Source organism: Delphinapterus leucas, chromosome 1, assembly GCF_059928025.1.
Source record: "Delphinapterus leucas isolate spDelLeu-1000000601 "Yukka" chromosome 1, BTC_Dleu_Yukka2, whole genome shotgun sequence".
NCBI classification, from domain to species: domain Eukaryota; kingdom Metazoa; phylum Chordata; class Mammalia; order Artiodactyla; family Monodontidae; genus Delphinapterus; species Delphinapterus leucas.
Window position 1 is genome coordinate 12,571,649 of NC_143129.1, and position 16,331 is coordinate 12,587,979.

Sequence of the window (16,331 nt, forward strand, 5' to 3'; positions counted from 1 at the left end):
GGAAGATTCAACATTGTGAAAATGACTCTACTACCCAAAGCAATCTACAGATTCAATGCAATCCCTATCAAACTACCAAGGGCATTTTTCACAGAACTAGAACAAAAAATTTTCACAATATGTATGGAAACACAAAAAACCCCGAATAGCCTAAGCAATCTTGAGAACGAAAAATGGAACTGGAGGAGTCAGGCTCCCTGACTTTATACTACAAAGCTACAGTAATCAAGACAGTATGGTACTGGCACAGAAACAGAAATATAGATCAATGGAACAGAATAGGAAGCCCAGAGATAAACCCACGCACATATGGTCACCTTATCTTTGATAAAGGAGGCAAGAATATACAGTGGAGAAAAGACAGCCTCTTCAATTAGTGGTGCTGGGAAAACTGGACACCTTCATGTAAAAGAATGAAATTAGAACACTCCCTAACACCATACACAAAAATAAACTCAAAATGGATTAAAGACCTAAATGTAAGGCCAGATACTATCAAACTCTTAGAGGAAAAGACAGGCAGAACACTCTATGACATAAATCATAACAAGATACTTTTTGACTCACCTCATAGAGAAATGGAAATAAAAACAAAAATAAACAAACGGGACCTAATGGAAAAAGCTTTTGCACAGCAAAGGAAATGATAAACAGGACAAAAAGACAACCCTCAGAGTGGGAGAAAATATTTGCAAATGAAGCAACTGACAAAGGATTAATCCCCAAAATTTACAAGCAGCTCATTCAGCTCAATATCAAAAACCAAACAACCCAATCCAAAAATGGGCAGAAGACCTAAATAGACATTTATCCAAAGAAGATATACAGATGACCAACAAACACATGAAAGACTGCTCAAGATCATTAATCATTAGGGAAATGCAAATCAAAACTACAATGAGATATCATCTCACACCAATCTGAATGGCCATTATCAAAAAAATGTACAAACAGTAAGTGCTGGAGAGGGTGTCAAGAAAAAGGAACTCTCTTGCACTGCTGGTGGGAATGTAAATTGATACAGCCACTATGGAGAACAGTATGGAGGTTCCTTAAAAACTAAAAATAGAGCTACCATATGACCCAGCAATCCCACTACTGGGCATATACCCTGAGAAAACCATAATTCAAAAAGAGTCATGTACCACAATGTTCACTGCAGCTCTATTTACAATAGCCAGGACATGGAAGCAACCTAAGTGTCCATCAACAGATGAATGGATAAAGAAGATGTGGCATATATATACAATGGAATATTACTAGCCCTAAAAAGAAACGAAATTGAGTTATTTGTAGTGAGGTGGATGGACCTGGTGTCTGTCATACAGAGTGAAGTAAGTCAGAAGAAAAACAAATACTGTATGCTAGCACATATATATGGAATCTAAAAAACTAAAACAAAAACAAAATGGTCATGAAGAACCTAGGGGCAAGACGGGAATAAAGACACAGACCTACTAGAGGATGGACTTGAGGATACGGGGAGGGGGAAGGGTAATCTAGGATAAAGTGAGAGAGTGGCATGGATATACATACACTACCAAATGTAAAATAGATAGCTAGTGGGAAGCAGCCGCGTAACACAGGGAGATCAGCCCGGTTCTTTGTGAACACCTAGAGGGGTGGGATAGGGCAGGTGGGAGGGAGGGAGACACAAGAGGGAAGAGATATGGGGATATATGCATATGTATAGCTGATTCACTTTGTTATAAAGCAGAAACTAACACACCATTGTAAAGCAATTATACTCCAGTAAAGATGTTAAAGAAAAGAATAGTCCAGCGATAAACCCAGGCGTCTATGGTCAATTTTGGTCAATTTATCTACCACAAAGGAGGAAAGAGTATACAATGGAGAAAAGACAGTCTCTCCAATACGTGCTGCTGGGAAAAGTGGACAGCTACATGTAAAAGAATGAAATTAGAACATTCTCTAACACCACACACACAAAATAAACTCAAAATGTATTAAAGACCTAAATATAAGTCCTGATACTATAAAACTCTTATAGGAAAACATAGAACACTCTTTGATCACAGGAATGTCTTTTTTGATTCATCTCCTAGAGTAATGGAAATATAAACAAAAATAAACAAATGGGACCCAACTGAACTCAAAAGGTTTTGTACAGCAAAGGAAACCATAAACAAAATGAAAAGACAACCCACGGAACGTAAGAAAATTTTTGCAAATGATGAGAATGACAAGGATTAATCTCCAAAATACATAAACAGGTCATGCAGCTCAATATCAAAAAACCAATTCCTGGCAGTATCAGTGTGCTTGTAAAAGAAAAATCAAAAACAGAGAGGTTGTTTTACATAGTAATAATCACCTTCTGGAATGGAATCCCTGCTGTATCAGTGAGAGGAGCTAGTGACAAAGTCAAAGCAGAAAATTAGATGGGTCTTTTCAGAAAGCATAAATAAAGAGCCTCCTATCCTGTGGCAGAAGCTCCTCTAGATCATGATAGATTCCAAATTAAGAATCTAGGAATGTGGAAAGATTTAATTACAAGGCCTTGAACATGACTGTCCCAAACCCTTGCATCCCACAGTGAACTCTGATTTCTGGGCTGCTTTGAAAACCCCGTATTCCTTTTGCCAGCTTATATTTGGGGAGCCTGTTTATTGGCTATTCTTTTCTTTGACTCTGTGTCAGTTAAGTCTCTAGCATGTGTTTCTTTACCTACCATTCAGTTTTGTTTAAAACACAAAACTCTCGAGAGCCTTGAGAAAAAGTCTTACTTGGTTACTAGTAATGTGTTTTTATTTATTCAGGATAGTTTTGTGCTAAGAACAGTGTTAGATTTAAAAATTAGAGATTTAATTCCTCTTTTTTGTGTTGATTTCATTATTGAAAATAAATAGAACTTTGTAAAAACAAAAACAAAACAACCCAATCAAAAAATGGGCAGAAGACCTAAATAGACATTTCTCCAGAGAAGACATACAGATTGCCAACAAACACATGAAAGTATGCTCAACATGACTAATTATTGGAGAAATGCAAATCAAAACTACAATGAGGTATCACCTCACACCAGTCAGAATGGCCATCATCAAAAATCTACAAACAATAAATGCTGAGGGTGTGGAGAAAAGGGAACCCTCCTGCACTGTTGGTGGGAATGTAAATTGATACAGCCACTGTGGAGAACAGTATGGAGGTTCCCTAAAAAACTAAAAATAGAGCTACCATATGATCCAGCAATCCCACTCCTGGCTGTATATCCAGAGAAAACTATGGTTGGAAAGGATACATACACCCCAGTGTTCATTGTAGCACTATTTACAGTAGTCAAGACATGGAAGCAACCTAAATGTCCATCGACAGATGAATGGACAAAGAAGATGTGGTACATATATACCACGGAATATTACTCAGCCATAAAAAGAATGAAATAATTCCATTTGCAGCAACATGGATGGACCTGGAGATCATCATACTAAGTGAAGTGAGTCAGAGAATGACAAATATGTGATATAGCTTATATGTGGAATCTAAAAAAAAATGATACAGATGAATTTATTTACAAAACAGAAACAGACTCACAGACTTAGCGAATGAACCTATGGTTACCAGTGGGGAAGGGAATAGGGGAGGGATAAATTGGAAGTTTGGGATTGACATATACATATTACTATATTTAAAATAGATAACCAACAAGTACCTATTGTTTAGCACCGGGAACGCTACTCAGTATTCTGTAATAACCTAAATGGGGAAAGAACTTGAAAAAGAATAGATACATGTATATGTATAACTGAATCACTTTGCTGTACACCGAAAACTAACACAACATTTTAAATCAAGTATACCCCAATAAAATTTTTAAAAACCTCAGGATAATCAACCAATGATCAGGAGATCTGAGAACCAGGAGAGACTCACCCAAATTCATCTGGACTTCTGAGGAGGAAAGGCCTCTGCCAGTACCAATGCTCCAGTTCCTTGTAGAGTTCAGGTGAAGGATAGGAGTCTGCTCTGGGCCCCTTCATTGTTTGTCAAACTGTGGACTGAAAAAAAAATGTACAGCCTCTAAAAGTTGAGAATTATGTTTTATTTGGCAGACAAAACTGAGGACTTCAGCCTAGAAGACAGCCTCTCAGACAGCTCTGAGGGACTGCTTCAAAGAGATTAGGGAGGAGCCAGGATACGTAAGGATTTTTGCAACAGAAACCAGGTAGTCAGAACATCAAAAGATTACTGTTAGCGAATTCCCTGGTGGTCCAGTGGTTAGGACTCCACGATCTCGTTGCTGAGGGAGCAGGTTCAATCCCTGGTCAGGGAACTAAGATCCCACAGGCTGCAGCGCACTGCCAAAAAAAAAAAATTACTGTTAAAGAAAACCAGAGGTCTCTAGTTAATGAATTTAGCACTTTTCTATGTATGGGACGATTCAAGAGTCTGGGTTCATTGAAATCATTCCTTTGATATGCACCTTAGCTGTCTGGGGCCAGTATCCTGTTCTTTACCATCCTGTAACCCTTAAGGGTGTACAGTTTGGGGTGGCTGCAATGTTTGAGGGCTTGGCAGTGGGCAGCCTGTTTGTCTCCATCCGAGTTCCCTCAGGGTGCACCATCACCATCGGGGCAGCTGTAGTGGCTGATGGCCTGATGGGTGCAGCACCCTTTGTTTGCTGATATGGCAGGCAACATTTTTCATCCACACCTCAAGGATGGTCAGGGATGAGAAATTTGGTCAGATGTCAAGGGCGATCAGACATTGATGGTGGGGTATTCTAGCAAACTTGTCTCAGCAGGATTCTTGCTAAAACTGGTTCCTTAAAGACATGTTGAAGGATGGGTCCTAGTCAAAAAAGAGCACAGAGGATTCTGAATAGAGTTTGGCTAAAGAGAGAATCTTGTCTGAGAGGTAAAGATCAATTTCATTCTGAGCTATTATCTCCTTAGAAATTCAATTTCTAATTATGCTATTCCTTAAAATGTCAATAATTTGGACTATGATGTAATATGTAATATAAGTAAGTCACTATATTCCTCAATCTGGCAGAAAAATAGCAGTTCTTCATTTTATCTTATGGTTAACTCTTCTTCAACCATCGCATGCATTTTGTATAGTTGGAATCACCAAATAGGACTGTATTTAAAATTTTGGGTTTTTAAATTATTTTCCTTCCAATATACAGTTTCACTTATCTGAATACTGGTGGGCATGGGGGGATGAAAAACCAGTACTGGGCTTATCTTTAAGTATCATTAAGTATGATCTAGTCAATACAACTTAGGTCAACAAAGATTAAAACTCCCCAAAGAATTAGAAATAACCTAAAATATGCATATTGCAGAATTTAGTCTTAACTTTATTCAAACATAGGTACTGGTAGTATGCCTGTTAGGGATAAACAGAAAATGATCCCTGGTATTGTAGAAACTATACTATAATGAAGGGAGGGAGGGAGGGAGGGAAGGAGGGAAGGAAGGAAGGAACCGGAAGAAAGAAAGGAAAGGAAGAAAGAGAAGGAAGAGAAGGGAGGGAGGGAGGGAGGAAGGAAGGGAGGGAAGGAAGGAAAGAAGAAAGAAAGAAAGAAAGAGCCTGGTGGCTTCAGGACATGCTACCTCAAAATATGACACCTTGGCAATTGAATATTTTAAATGGAAGCAGTTTGAGAAAACAGCAGGAAGGTCACTCTGCCCTCCCATCCCCCTCCTTCTTCCCTGAAGCAGGTCATAAACCCTCACAAGAGAAGTGCCCTCCCTATATCCAGACCAACAACAAAAAAAATCCTTTTCTTCAAAGACAAAGGGATTCCAAGAAGAATCCTAACAAAGAGGCATTGCTAAGTTTCCCTGTTTCCTACACTTACCTCGTACTGTCTGACCTATCCTATTTCTCCATTAATCCATCAAACCTGCATGAAGAAAAGCAGGTCTGTTTCTTCAGGCTTTTGTTTCCTTGTGATTGCTTCCATGTCACATGGAAATTATATTAAATGCATTTCTATGCTTTTCTTTTGTTAACCTGTCTTTGTCAGTTTAATTTTCAGACCCAGCCAAGGACCGTAAGAGGATTGAGGGAAATCCTCCCTTGAAAACCCAAAGGCAAAAGTTTTTCTTCTGATGTTGTATAAATAGGATGTGGTATGAATGCAAGAGACTAACAAAATAATGAACCACAGACCTAATTTCTTGTAAAACATGAAGCTTTGCACAGATTGTGGTAAACTGTCTTTTCATCCCAGTACATTTATCATTTTTTTTTGATCAGATTGAGATTGGTGGCCATTTTTAACAGAGAGAGAATTTATTGGCATTATTCTGTCATTTACAAAGAAGGTTTCCTATTTCTTTCAGTTTTGATACTTTTAAAATTTTTCCTTAAAACTGCCAGGTTCATTTAGATTTTCAAAAAGTTCTATTGGTCTAAATTTATTTATGATACATTTTTAGTTTTTTTTAATTTTTCTATATGCAATTATTTTAAAACATTTTTTAAATGTCTGAAGCTATTTATTTGTAAGTTCTACCTTTTTTCTTTGAACTTACTTGCCAATGTTGGTCTATTTTATTTTCGTTTTCTAGAAACAGTTTTTAGCTTTGTTAAAAAATATGTCCCTTAACTGCTTAGTTTTTATTTTTATCAGTTTACTAGTTCATGTTTTTTATTCCTTTATTTTTTAATTTTCTCTTTTTGGTTGGAAGCTCAGTACATTGCTTCCCAAATTTTTTTCTTTTTTTTTTTTTACTAATCAGGTTGTACATTTCTAAGAAGGCCATAAATTACCTGATGAATACAATATTATCAAAATCAGTGTTTTTACATGGTGTGTTTTCATTTTCACTACTTTTATCAAAATAATATGACATACCACTTTATATTCCTGACTACTGTTTACATTCAATTCTATCCTATTTTTGCCATCATGTTAATAATGCCACAGAATTGAAAATATGTGGGCTTTAATTTGTTTTTTATCAATCAATTTCCAACATTTCTGTAGCATTTGTTATTTTTAATTAGGAAAATGCATTGTATTTTATGTGAAAATGCATTTCCATACATTATATCTTCCCATATTTGATGAAGGAAAATTAAATGTTTTTTAGCATGTATTTTCATAGCATGGTGCAAATTACAGTTGTCATATTAAATAGCCATAAGTGTGTTATATGTTCATTTTGATTGCATTTACTTTGTATTAGAATTACAACTTACTCATTTCTTACAAACATGATAATCCTTAGTATTTATTATATTCTTAATAAAAAAAATGAGTACGTGAACCACACAAATAGTCCTTTCCATTTCCTTCAAATGTGAAGTTTGCTAATTTACTATTACATATAGACATTACCTTATGTATATACTGATAGCATTGTCTCAATTTACTTGCAAAAATTATCCCCTAAAAAATTTAAGACAATCTGTTTTGTCAATTGGAATTGGTTCACAGTTGTCCATAGCTTCCCCAAATCTATGTACTTCTGTAAAAAACTGTATTTTTTCTACATTCCAACTTGGTGATGATACAACCTCAGTTCATTTAAGTACATGACTATCATTCATTCATCAAACGTGTCCCTCCTGCTAGAACTGTGCTTTGAGAAGCAATGTTTCAATGTTGGTTCACAGGCTGTGTCCCAGGACTTCTTTTCAGTTCATATAAATATAGTTAAAGTCAGTTGGTGAGGGGGAAAAGCAATTTCCAAACCAAGCATACACACAAAAAGGCAATCCTTGACACACAGCCAGACACATTTTAAAAATAATCTCCTCAGTATAGACTGGTGCAGCCACTATGGAGAACAGCATGGAGGTTCCTTAAAAAACTAAAACTAGAGTTCCCATATGATCCTGCAATCCCACTCATGGGCATATATCCAGAGAAAACTCTAATTTGAAAAAATACATGCACTCCAACATTCATAGCAGCACTATTTACAATAGGCAAGATATGGAAGCAACCTAAATGTCCATCGACAGATGAATGGATAAAGAAGATGTACATAAATACAATGGGATAGTACTCAGTCGTAACACAGAATGAAATAATGCCATTTACAGCAACATGGATGAACCTAAAGATTATCATACTAAGTGAAGTGAGACAGAGAAACACAAGTATCATATCATATCACTTATATGTGGAATCTAAAAAATATGATATAAATGAAATTATTTACAAAACAAAAATAGACTCACAAACATAGAAAACAAACATGGTTATCAAAGAGGAAAGAGGGGGAGGGGTAAATTAGGAATTTGGGATTAGCAGATATAAACTACTAAATATAAAATAGATAACCAACAAGGACCTATTGTATAGCACAGGGAACTATATTCAATTTCTTGTAATAACCTATAATAAAGAAGAGTATGAAAAGAAATATATATGTACATATACGTGTGTGTATATATATTCAGTTATATATATATATAGCTGAATCACTTGGCTGGATACCAGAAACTAAAATAACAGTGTAAATCAACTATACTTCAATTAAAAAAAAAAAAAACCCACAAATGAAAGGGTAAAGGGACTTCTATAAATTATGGTATATCAAAAGCTACAGCACTATTTTTTCTTCTATGCTTTACCTTTTTTGTAACTTGTTTAATTTGTGTCTTCAATAATTTCTATTTTATTCCGATATAACAAAAGAAAGAAGCTATGTCACTGAAAGCAATATTAACAGGAGGTTTAAGCACACATGCCATTAGCTAAATAATATATAACAATATTGAAGTTTTAAAGCTTAAATCTTGCCTGCCCTTGTGGAAAGAGATACTTGAAAAAATATGCTGATTTTTTCATATTAGAGGAATTTGCTTCTATCATTTTCATCTCTCGTTCAACCTAAATCCCAAAGAGTCCATACTTTCTCCAGAAATTGTAAACTCTTTTTGTCACTATTCTATGCACTCATTAAAGTGCTTTCTAGCCAACAGTTATTACATTTATTTGGTAGAAACTTTTTCTGCTTCATTGGCTTCTAGGAAAACATGACATTTCTCCAAAGAAAACATACAGGTGGCCAACAGACACATGAAAAGATGCTCAATATCGCCAATATCGCTAATTATTGGAGTGTTGCCAATCAAAACTACAATAAGTTATCACCTCACACCAGTCAGAATGGCCATCATCAAAAAGTCTACAAACAATAAATGTGGAGAAAAAGAAACCCTCCTACACTGTTGGTGGAAATGTAAATAGGTACAGCCACTATAGAGAACAGTATGGAGGTTCCTTAAAAGAACTAAAAATAGAGCTACCATATGATTCAGCAATTCCACTTCTGGGTATATATCCAGAGAAACCTCTAATTCTAAAATATACATGCACCCCAATGTTCACAGCAGTGCTATTTACAATAGCCAAGAAATGGAAGCAACCTAAATGTCCTTCGACAGATGAATGGATAAAGAAGATGTGGTACATATAAACAATAGAATACTACTCAACCATAAAAATGAATGAAATAATGCCATTTGCAGCAACATGGGTGGATATAGAGATTATCATACTAAGTGAAGTCAGTCAAAGACAAATATATGATATCACTTATATGTGAAATCAAAAAAATTATATAAATGAATTCATTTACAAAACAGAAATAGATTCACAGACACAAAAAACAAACTTACAGTTACCAAAGAGGAAAGGTGAGGGGGAGGGATAAATTAGGAGTTTGAGATTAGCAGTTACAAACTACTATATATAAAAGAGATATCCAACAGGGACCTACTGTATAGCATAAGAAATTATACACAATATCTTGCAATAACCTATAATGGAAAAGAATATGAAAAAGAATATATATATATATATATATATAAAACAGAATCACTTTGCTATACACCTGAAACATTGTAAATCAACTATATTTCAATTTTTAAAAATTAACAAAACTACATAATGATGTTAAACTGTGTAACAGGTTGTGAAGCAGAATTCCTTCTGCTCCCAAATTGGCAAATAAGCCCTACAGCAGACAAAGAGGCTACTACTGTATTGGTACGTTCTAATGAAAGCAATAACTACTTCTGGCCACATTCACTTTAGGGCTTATAAATGGGTGACCCAGATTTTATTTAATTCCTCCAGAACTTTGAAGCAGACGTTATTTATGAATAAGGATAATGCCAGTGGATATATCCCCAAACAACTGGATTTGAAGTATAAATTGTAAATGCTATAAACAGGAGTTTTTCATGGATTAGAAGTTGCTGAAAAAGACTGGGAGGGATTTGAAATGGCTCCTGGAATACTGGATTGAAGAATTGGATAGATTGCATTGCTTGAGCTGCAGAAGACTTGTAACACAGAGCAGTTATGGGATGGAAAATCATCATGCAGTTCACATTAGCAATAATGGAAGTTTTAACTATTGACCTTGAGGTAGATTAAATTATAACATATCTTGATTAGTTAAAAAATATTGCCTGACTTTTTTGGCATTAGCTTCTGTTCTAAATAATGGTAGTAATTTTTTTCACTCTAAAATAGCTGTGTCACTAATTATGGATGAATATGGTTGTGATCGTTGGCTAATAAAGGAAGGATAAGGAGGGGACATGGGAATAATTACAAAATACAATGCAGTTTGAGAAAGATTATATAATAACAAGTTCTATCAGGGAGGGAGGGGAGAGCATCTATAACAAAGGAGAACAGAGGCTGCATCCAGTGAACACAGATTTTAAAAGACAAGTGTAAACAACATAGATAATGAGATATATAACCAAGGAAATATACAATAACATTACATAGATAAATAACAGTACTGATAAGCAGAATTCTAAAGTGATTAAATCTTGTTTTTTTTTAATGTCTTTAGACCCTCAAGATAGCTGAGAAGGATAGATGATCCATATTTTTAGAAAAATAAACAGATAACAGAAAGAACTGTTCAGCTTGCACATTGTTGCCCTCTTTCCATAAAAAGGAAATCAGTGAATTGCCCAAAAAGGGTAAAAAATTGTTAACAACAAAAAATGGAACATGAGGAAACTTCTTTATAGATGAGCAGCCCCTTCTGCTATAAATGTTTTTTAATCAAAATACTTTCAAGGGCTGCCCTGGTGGTGCGGTGGTTGAGAGTCCGCCTGCCAACGTAGGGAACACGGGTTCCTGCCCCGGTCCGGGAAGATCCCACATGCCGCGGAGCGGCTGGGCCTGTGAGCCATGGCCACTGAGCCTGCACGTCCGGAGCCTGTGCTCCACAACAGGAGAGGCCACAACAGTGAGAGGCCCACATACCGCAAAAAAAAACCAAAAAAAATACTTTCAAACATAAATTTTAAAATTTCTCTATAAATTAGATAAGACCACATATCAATACCCAGAATGAATTTATATAAGTAGTGCTGTCAATGATTTTTGGTTCTTTAATATATGACAGCAACTAGCCTTCATAAAACTGAAGTTAGGTACTATTTTTTCATTTTATAATGAGATACCTGGCACTTTTAGGAATTCACATTAAAAAGATCTAGAATACCCAGGGTTTAGAGTTAAGTCTATGTGTATAATAAAATCCTAGAGCCCTCAGCAATTGATGCATGATGGGAAGAAGGAGGGAACAGCTTATATAACTTCAAATTAAAAAAAAAAAAAGAAAAACAGAAAAAAATACATAAAATATTTAGTGAGGCTAAACAAATAAAACTGAACACATATAGAGTTTTGTATTGTCTTATAACAATTATGTATGTGATTTAAAAAAATTATTGACTTTTTGATGACATTCTCAAGAACAATATACAAACATTGTAAAGGTCATCTGTGTGAGAAAATTAACACATTTTAACGTCATTTAGGTATATTGATAACACAGCTTTTAGAATGAGAAATATATAAAAGCTTTGATATGAAATGTAAAAATGCATTCATTTTAATTATTCTGTATTTGACAATGCAGTTCTGAGATAATTCATTCCTGTAAACATTTCATGTTAGGTTACTTTATTGCCAGTAATATAAAACAAACATGATTAAGTTAAAGAAAAAATGATTTACTGAATGAATTTGCAGTATTTCATGAAAACCAAAGGAAAAGTCACACAGGTAGACCTCTGGAAGGTTGGGAGCCAGGCAGTTCTGGAAAACTAGAAACCCATAGTAGTGGAAGATCATGGGATAGATACCTCCTTAGAAGAAGCAACTCTGAATTTTTCCAGTCTTGTATCATTTCTATCATTCAGACCTTAGAAGCCTTTGATAGACTTCGTTTGGTAACATTTCCATTTCCCATTCTTGGGCCAGTGGAGGAAAAGTTCCTTTGAAAGACAGTCTCACCAAGAATGCTTACAATGGGGCAGGACAGTTTTTCAAAGGGAAGGAAAAGGGAAAATAGGAAAATATAAAAATATTTTATATTTGGTGGATTCTGGCATAAAATTCAGTAAGATGAACTTGTGCAATGCTTTGAAAATAGGATACTTTAAATCCAAATGCTTATATATTATTAATTTAAGACAAAAATGAATCAGATATTTTTTAAGTGTTTCTGATTCTAATTCTAAATGTTTAATTTCTGTCATAAAATTATATTTTTTACCCCAATAAATATTTTTATAAAAGCTATTTTACAAAATTTATTATAATCTCCTTTTATAGCTGTATGTTTCAAATTTGGAAGATTCTTATCCTAAACTCTGCCAAAGATTGGCAGTTTTCTCTATTATATTTAATCTTTTCTACTACTAATATGAAGTTCAAAAAGAATTAACATGTGGAAAGCACATCATTCCTTGGAGTTGCTTGAAAATGACATAAAAAGGTCAATTTCCGGGCTTCCCTGGTGGCGCAGTGGTTGAGAGTCCACCTGCTGATGCAGGGGACACGGGTTCGTGCCCCAGTCCGGGAAGATACCACATGCCGTGGAGCAGCTGGGCCCATGAGCCATGGCTGCTGAGCCTGTGCGTCTGGAGCCTGTGCTCCGCAAGGGGAGAGGTCACAACAGTGAGAGGCCCGCATACCACAAAAAATATATATATATATATTTTTTAATTACAAATAATGAATTATTATTGCCTACAATATTGCCAGCTTTCTGATGTTTATATTCCTCTATATTCTTTATTCTCATAAATATATTTTAAGTATTTACTTAAATTTTATATTCCATTGGTTATTTATCTGATATCTTTGCCAATAATCCTTACCCAATTCTTGATTTCCCACAATTTTACAAAGTATAAAACTATGTTTGATTAATGAATTGGTCTCTGTCTCAGCTCCATGTCAATAACCTCTTCTTGGAGCCTCAGAACTAAAGAAACAGTGTGTACAAAAGTGGAAAATGAAAAAATATTTAAATATCTTACATCTTCCTGTGAAACAAGACTTGTTTGTTAATTTAGGATTAAATATTTTAAAATGTGATGATTAAAGACTTGATTTAATTGGTTTATCTTTTATTGAGTACCTAGTAAATGCAGGTCATCTTTCTGGATTCTATTCTTAAAAAGATAAAATAAATGGGCAGACAAAAATAATAACTGTCAGTTTAAGAATGTAGCATTCTGAATATATTTCAAAAGAGAGAATGAAGAAAAGCAGCTCAAAATCCAATAAATTTTAAAATAAATATTCAGTGCAATAATAAGATTATCATATTAAAGTCTTACAAAGTGTCTGAATATTTATTTTTAACCCACGAATTGTTTGCTTTAATTATATAAGGTCAACAATATCATATCATGCTGTAATTGAATAAAATCATTTGAATATGGAGTCAAGCAAATAAAGCATGTGCATTTGATTTTTTTAGTGATCTGACTATATCAAGATTGTACCTCCCTAAAGTAATAGACTAATATTTTTATTTAATTGTTGTCTCCTCTGTTAATGAGGATATTGAATAAGTACTCAACACAAACAGGTCAGATAATATTTTTCTGTGTTTCTGACATATCTTTGTGCTATTTTCCTTTCACTCTCAGTGTACTATGATTCATCAGAATTCTTACTAAAAGAAAGTGGTAAACCATATGAGACTGACATACAAATGTTTTTGAACTTCAAATACAATCCTATATGGTTCAACTTAATAACTGCTTCCAAATTCTAAATGCCAGGAAGACTTATTTTATTTTGGTAAATTATTCTTCACTAAATTTTCATTAAGTGCATATATGGTTGTGGTATACATCTTTTTCTTGGTTATAGTACTCATATTTGTTTTTCAAATAAGTTTTTTACTTTCAGTATAAACATTTTGAAATATGCTTCTTTTTCTTATCAAATTATGAGTACTTTAAATTGCATTTATTTGAAAATTTACTTTTATTTAAAAAGAGCAACATTTGAGCTACTAACTTTTCTAGACAATGAAACCTAAAAAAATAATAATATGCATAATATTTTTATAGTGGAAAGGACTGGTTATTCTGTTAATTTTAAAGTCAAATTCTATGCACATGTAGGAATTCAATAAGTACTAACTCGCAGAAATAAAGTGGGCATCCATGATAATCATCACGTAATAGTGGTGAAATAAGCTCAGCTGAAATAGAAACAATTGTTTTGGTTATTTTCTGACTTCTGATACAAAAAGTAGGTTTAATCGTATCACTTAGTTTACTGAACATTTCATAATTGGTCCTGGACAAGCCCATGCCTGATTTTATTTCCTTATTTATTCACATTTAATACAGTCACACTCTCATTTCCTTCCCTATCAAAAGTTTGTTTTGAAATAAATTTTAAATTTTTCTGTTTTTTATACTTATAAGATGTGTACTGTTATTCTGAAAACTTGCATTTAAAAAAAATTTATTGAAGTATAGTTGATTTAAAATGTTGTGTTATTTGTCCTGTACAGCAAAGTGATTCAGTTATACACATAATTTTTTTCATATTTTCATTATGATTACAGGATCTTAAATATAGTTCCTTACACTATATAGTAGGGCCTTGTTGTTTATTCATCCTATATATATATACTTTGCATCTGCTAATCCCAAACTCCCAATCCTTCCTTCCCCCACCCCCCCCTTCTCCATTCTCTATGTCTCTGTTTTGTAGATATGTTCATTTGTGTTGTATTTTAGATTCCAAATATAAGTGGTATCTTTCTGATATTTGTCTCTCTCTTTCTGACTTACTTCACTTAGTATAATAATCTCTAGGTCCATCCATGTTGCTGTAAATTGCAATATTTTGTTCTTTTTATGGCTGCATTGCATATATGTACCACATCTTCTTTATCCATTAGAACTTGCGTTTTTAAATTTGCACAAATTGTACTGGACTATATATCCCTGCCCTCTTCCCCCAGCCATGGCCAGAAGTCCCTCTATCACAGTATAATTTTTTATATTAAAATATAAAGCAGAGATTAATTCTTATCAGAATGACTTTTCTCTATATTGTGAGTTCCTGAATAAACGGTCTCCAGAATCACAAATTATTTTTATTTTTCACATCCATTTTTTTTATATGAAAGAAAAGAATACTCACAAAATTTAAGGAAATATACCCTGAAAAAATTAGGTCTGGTTGTATATTTTTGCTTAAGGAGAGCCAGAGTGTGCTGCATGAAAGTAAAAGGTCATACACAAAGTGCAAACCATTTTATGCTATAATATACCACTACAGCAAAATATAAAAATTAGTAGGAATTTTGAAGATATGAAAAATTTAAATATCTTCAGATGGAATATGGAAATTAAGAACAAATTAAATTTTGAAGTAGGTTAAATATAATTTAGTTTTATTTTTGTCACCATTATAGATCTAAAAGCTATCTAGGAGTATAAATTTTAATTATTCATAATTCTAAAGGATTATTAAAATTGTACCATGCATAACTCAGCTTGCTTGTAAATGTACCATGTTTTGCATATTAGAATTAGTTTTCTCAGACAATAATTACAAATTCACGAATTTAATTTTCTTTTAAATATTTTAATTTTTATAATCAATGAAGCTAAATGTGTCTGCCAGCAAGTAATCTGAAAAAAACTTCGTTTCTCTTTTGTGAAAACTTGAAAGTAGACAATATCATCAGTATTATGGTAAAACAATGTAAAGCATTACGTTTTCAGAAACCAACATTTTCTTCAGAATTAAGCAAGAAGTCTCCTTTTCAAAAAACTACTTCAGCTTAAAAGTATTTTAAAAACCCTAATAATGTTCAATATAATTTTTCCACATGGATTTATCTAATCAATTCTACTTGATTCACCTTAATATTGTGGATTTTGTATCATTTTGTGTTTTATGTGTTTTTCTTTTATTTCTAACAATTAGAAATTTTCCTAGATTTAGTTTTTTCTTGTTGAACTTAATTTATTCATCTATCCCTCTTTATATTATCTTTCCTCTGAAAGAGAACTAGAATCTAAACAAATAGATA